Source organism: Magnolia sinica, chromosome 5 (assembly GCF_029962835.1).
Source record: "Magnolia sinica isolate HGM2019 chromosome 5, MsV1, whole genome shotgun sequence".
Taxonomy (NCBI): Eukaryota; Viridiplantae; Streptophyta; class Magnoliopsida; order Magnoliales; family Magnoliaceae; genus Magnolia; species Magnolia sinica.
Genome location: NC_080577.1, coordinates 102,601,634 through 102,608,201, shown reverse-complemented (window position 1 = coordinate 102,608,201; position 6,568 = coordinate 102,601,634).

Sequence of the window (6,568 nt, the reverse complement as noted above, 5' to 3'; positions counted from 1 at the left end):
TGTGCTCGAACCACTTGTAGTGTTAACCCGAACTAGAAAATACTTAAACCATACTTTTAATATAAAACAAACTTTTTCTTACTAATTTAAAACATATGAGAGAAAGTCTATTTATAGACTTTGTGAAAACACCCTTAAGGGTGTAGAGATACTCTTTTAAAAAGGGTTGTGACTATTGGGTTTAAACGCAATTAGTGCGACCCTTAGGTTTTAAAAAACATAACTTTTCAAAACAAAAATTGAAAGAATGAAACCTTTTAGACTTAAGTGAAAAGACACATCCGTAGGGCACATGCGCACCTATGGTCACAGCCATGGCCCGTCCCAACGGATATTTTGAAACATTAAATTATTTTAAAATACAACAATATTGATAATGTATTTATATTGATACACTCTAGATGCATCACATCAAGGACTTTGTCATGGCCCATTTGATCCTTTAATATCAGCCCTTTATTTATAAGATGGTGATTTGTTAATAAAATAGTTGATAAATGAAAAGAAGTAGAGAGAGAAGTTATAAAAACAGAATAAAATGCATGAGATATGATGACGTAAATAATTCTTTATTAGACAAATTGAAGACCTCTAAGTTAAATGTCACTCGTACATGTCTCAATCACACATGTTGGTTCGTGTCACTCTCAATCATGCCATGCTTCATGTGTAATCGTCACACATGTGGCGTCGACATTTGAAGTGATTACATAGGGTGAAACGAGCACTCTTAAATTATTGTGGACCCCACTGCAGTGGGACACCAACTCCAATCTGGGGTGAAAATTGGGTCAAGCTAAACAGTAGCAACTTGGCTAGCCCAACCTGAAATTTTGATTAGGTTAGGGTTGAGTTGGGTTAAGTTGACTTAGATTGGGTTGGGGTAAAAAGTCTCAACCTGACCTCAGTTGACATTTAGGTTGGGTTGGGTTGCAATGAAAAGCCTCAACCCGGCCTCAGTCCAAGTGAGATCGGGTTGAGGTATGACGCAGGGATGAATGTGATGAGGTCGAGCGCCGTCTTTCTCAAGGATAACTACTCCGAATCCACGAAGCTTTTCTGGACTCCTCACATAGAGTTTTCGAATCCACAAGGAAAAAGCAAAAAATATAGAAATAAATTCTATAAAATTCATAATTTGATTGATGAATGAAATAAACAAGTTTACAACCCTTTAAATAGGATACTAAGCCATGAGAGAAGTTTCAGAATCAAACTACAGTTAAAACTCTTAGAAATCACAACTTACTATAAATAGTAATCTTACTATTTATAGACGATTGTGATGTCTACTAGTGCGCATGGTTTTCGGCCAAAAATAGTAAGTGTCCTATTTGGCTAAACCATGATGTTCTCCTAAATATTCTAAGCATTTTTTATATTGGGCGCAACTCCTAAAGTCTAACGAATGAAGAGTTATACTCAAACTAAAACTTACTATAAATAGTAAAAACAAAAATAAAATAGGATTCTGACAATTGATTTGATGGTATTTCACAAATTCGGCAAGGGCAACCCGGCATAGGGCTTGGGTGGCTAAAGTAGCTCGTCTTACCCCAAAATTATATATGGTACGTTGGGTAACTCATTCCGGATTGCGAGATACGCCCGATTTAAGGTTTGACGGTCCGGATCACTTCTGTCGTTGACTGGGCCTTTTTTTATCCATTTAGCCATGAAACTGTCCGCAACCCTCTCTAAATCAAGGTCTTAGTTAACCTAACCCAACTCTATATTAATTATATATAGAGAAATTATATTAGATATAGATAAATAATCCAGTGACAGAAGTGTATGAAAACCTTTGGGTGTGTGTGTAAGTAGCTGCCTTTGGACTTTGGCATTCACATCACCTCTCCTGACTGTCTATTAGGTTTTGTCCACTCTTTCTTCCACTACTAGGTAAAGAATATAGCCATCAGTTGGTCTTAGACATTAGTGATTGGACCTATATTTTAAGAATTATCCTTCCATGCATTGTAACACGCACGTACTGGATGGAGCACCTGATCGAGATGATTTTCTCAAGGTAAACTATGAAAGTGGGTTGTACTTAATTAACAATGTAGATGAGTGATGCTGACGTCAACGTGTCTTAGACACCCCGACCTAAATTGAGAAAAAGCTACTCTCCGGGATTTTGATTAGGCTTCAATAAAATTATTCATGGGCAACTCAAAAAACTATTGGACACATAAATTGACCAAATGAGGACTCACAAAACATCATTAGAACAATTAACGAACCTGATCGGCGGATCTAAAAGTTGGCAAACCAAATCCCCATTATTAATCCATACTCCCCAAAAACCTTGACTATGCATCTATCCAATAAACCTGATATTGGCCACCCCAAGAAGCAACGAAAAATCAAATAAGATAGGCTAAAAGGGACCATGACACCTTCCTAAAACATCTAACAAGACTAATCCATCAACCTTGGACGATGGTAGCCAAGATTAGAAGCGCACCTAGGCCTCCGAAACCTTAAAATACCCCAGTAGATGGGCACGTGTGAAAATGGACAAGATAGACCCCAGCTTGTTATGAGCCGACAATGTACCTGGCATTACTTTATACCTAACAAAAATCCTACCGAACTCTCCGAATGCTAAAATCTCAAAGTAAGAATGCGTGATGACACCATCAGCTCACCATGAACCAACAATGTCGGTTTATAAATGCAGTATGGCAGCTACCATTTTGGGGTGGGGATGCAGAGAGGATAAGATAAAACAATGGAGAAGGGTCTTGTCTTTCAAAAACCTCAAAGATTCCTAACTGACGCCAACGCCCCACCTGACCTAGGAGGCCAGCCCCTAAAAAAATAACACATTAAAAGAAGCTAGCAAAGTTAAGAGTATGGTTAAAATCAAAGATATCCGACCATCTTTTTTAAATAAGAAGGGTGTCTGATCACTCATTTTCTTTCTCACATCTCAATCAAACTATGACTTCATTTCACTTCACACATTCCTAATATACCTGCAATATCAGATCGCACTTGCATTTACTTTTACTTTGCATCTTTTTTTTATTACATTTGTCTTGCTGGAGCCCTAAACTATGTAAAGTAAGACAAGAATTTCATTTCGTTGATTGTATTTGTCTTTATATTGTATACATAGAGCCTTTTCGACTCCGCAAAGTAAGGCTAAGATTCTTTTTATTTTTGCATGTCTGGCCTTTCATACGTTATATAAGCATGTCTAGATATATAATACCGAGATTTTACTAAATCCCTCTGAAAGTCATAAAAGCACGCAAAGTAAAGATCGCATGTTGTGCAAGTAGAAGAAGATGCCTAATCCCTTTCTCTTTGATCACCTAGACCTTTACAGGATCTACAGTAGCAAATCAACCATATGAATAATTCGACTCAGAGAATTTTGCAATTCCTCACCCCATAAGTGACTCTATGGTTTCTAGCTGGCTAAAGATTTGAAACTTTATTTGGCAAGTGGTGACTCCGAAAATCAAAATATACTTTTATGTATAAGTCACACCCCTTTCACGTAATAACCAAGAATGCAAAGAAAAAGCTTTGGGACACAGCTGATGTAGGCCCAATTCAAGGAGAAAGCCCAACCCATCAACTAGGTTGGTATCCAACCCATCATTTCTAGCCCAAGTGCATTCATGATGCATGACTTTGAGACTACATTGCATGCATATAAAATGGATGAGTTTGAAATTGAAGTATGTCTTGGAAATGTCTAATTTGGTACTATTGTTGTTTCTTTATTGTGCAGATATGTAGTAACACATTAGAAACACATGGTTGTTATTAATGTATTTATGAAGGGTGGTTGCAATTAGTCTACAAAAGGACCTATTTTATAATGAAAAGAAATTCAAATTTTGAGTTTAAAAAACATATTGTTTCCTGCAGATTGTCAGTAGAAGAGAGAGTAGAGTGATTTCTCTTTGATTATGAGTGATTCCAACCCACACTAGTCAAGTAATTCTCAATTTATCGGCATTTTGTAGTTATAGAAATTTTAAGTTTTGACAGGTATGGTGGTTGTGACATTTTTTTATACTTTTATGTAGTTATTTTTTTTGTTATAATTCATCATCAAATTTAATTTCATCACATTCCAAATTTTAGAAAAATTATTAAAATTCCAGAAGTACCAACTACTTGAAGTCAATGATTTTCTAAACAGTTCTAAAACGTCCTAAAATCAGCACCATTTGAGTTTTTTTTTTATTTTTTATTTATTTCTTCTTGAAATTAGATTTGTCAAGCTTCAATTTGACTCTTGTATTACCTCAATTGGAGTTGTAATCAAGAAGATACATAATTTTGAAGTCGTCATATGCAAATTGTCCATGTCATCATATGTAAATTGTCCAATGTTGTCCATTACAATTGCATAAGGTTGCATCAAGTATTAATAGAGCAAGTTTGATTTTTTGCATTAAGCTTGATGTCTAATGACAAGAGGAAGAGGAAACCGAACCAAATGGAAGAATTCAATTTAAGCTATCCATCTTTGCAAAAATATTGGAGACTTGAGACATGCCAACAATAATCCATAACGCAGTATGGAAAAAGTTTTATAAGGACTTCTCACACAAATCTCCACAAGTATTTTGATTTATGTAGGAAAGAATTATTTACATTCATTTGTTTCATTTTTCGGTTGTATTGAACAATTGCTGCCGATATAAATCTAATAAATGCTTGCCTGAAATATCTCACTAAAGTCCATACATTCTTTCTGAGCATATCCCTTCACAACATAAACCGTGAAGCTAGTTGCAATATGAGCACCTTGGTGCCAAGTGATGGCAAACAACCACCTGCTCTAAGAACTCAAGCTATAGCTCTTTGGAAAAAGTGGTTACTTGACCGGTGAAACAGTAGAGTAATGCACCCAAAATTACTGCACTCTAATTGCTGAAAGCATCACCTAGCTTTCCAAAGCACTAATTGCATCTAGGCACTTGAATACTCCAATTGATGGAACTACAGTTCATGGGTTATCACGCAAATATTACACTGGCCGGCAGATTCCAATGGACGGTCAAGATCTTTATATATGTGTGGTACGATAGTTCGTGTGTTTCAGTCGTTGATGTGGCCCATGAAATGTGCGTCTGACATACAAAAGTTAATATTTTATCCTGTTGTATTTTTGGACCATCCAGGTGCCTCCCATTGCATTGAAATTGGATTGGGTACTAAGTTACCCATTAGGCTTTACCGTACTGAATAAACTCTGTTGGGCCCACCGTGAATGTATGTCTTTTATCCACGCTGTTCATCTATTTTTTTTAGATCATTTGAGGGGTTAATACCAAAATTGAAATATATTCAGAGCTCAAGTGGACCACACTACAGGAAACGGTGGAAATAATGATTTCCACCGTTGAAACGTTCCTAGGACCCACAGCGATGTTTAATTATCATCCAACCTGTTCATAAGATCACACAAACATGGATGAACAGAGTGGATAAAATACATAAATCACAGTGGGCCCCACATATTTTACTCAGTATGCAATCCGCTTCCCATTGCATTGAGGATGGGAAGATCCTGCCCCTTTAAATACTGATCATTATGTTCTAACCATCTGTCTTCTCATAAGCTATTAATTGGATGGTTCCGATCATCTAATGAGAAGTGTTATATATGGAAATGTCGATGATGATGATTTTACCTACCTTTTTCTCTGCTCAAAACCATTCTTTTGGGTGGTAACTTTTCTTATAAATAGAGGCAGACGGATTTTATTTTTTTTCAGGTGTTTCCTTCATTTATTTAATGGGATGATGTGGGCCGCTACATCCTGTCTCATTTTCAGATATGATTAGGATGGCATCCACACTCCTATCCGTCCATTCATGGTGGGCCTTTCAATGGTGGGCAATCCATCTCCCCTTTCCTATGTGGTGTGGCCCACTTGAATTTTGGATTTACCTAATTTTTAGGTTCCCGTGGGAAAATGGGCTGGTGCAAATGATGGACAGAGTGGATTTTACATTTAGTGGGCCCACAGTGTTTTTTTAAAAGGAAATTTGTGTCAGTGGAAATGGGCCCTGAAGACCCAACTTTGGGCTGGGCCAGGGCCCATCCAATGATGAATGGTCCAATCTGTGTTTCTCACAAATCCGAGATCCAGTCATCTCGAGGGTCCCACCTTAAAGGTGCCTTGGCCTGAAACTCAGGCCTGGCCACTCAAACAGTGGGCCATGGTGAATGGACGGCTAGGAAAAACTTAGTTAATTTTCTTGGCAATTCACTTGTTTTATAATTTGTGGCGACCTACATTGTGAAGTAGCATGATTTTTTTAAAGCCGTAGGACCCATCTTAGGGATGGCTGGGATCCTTCACCCATGTGGGACCCACCTTTCTATTCTCTATTTTTGCTGGCCTGCCAGGCAGGCTGATTAATCCAGGGCAGGGTCTGGCTCTACGCCAGCCCACGGTGGAAACGGATTGGCTACTTCCCCTGCCATCAACCCGGTGGCTGGTGGTCGGTGCTCTTGGGCCCCACCATGATGTATTGTTTCATCCATTCCGTTCATCCATTTTTACATATCATTTTATGGCTTGGT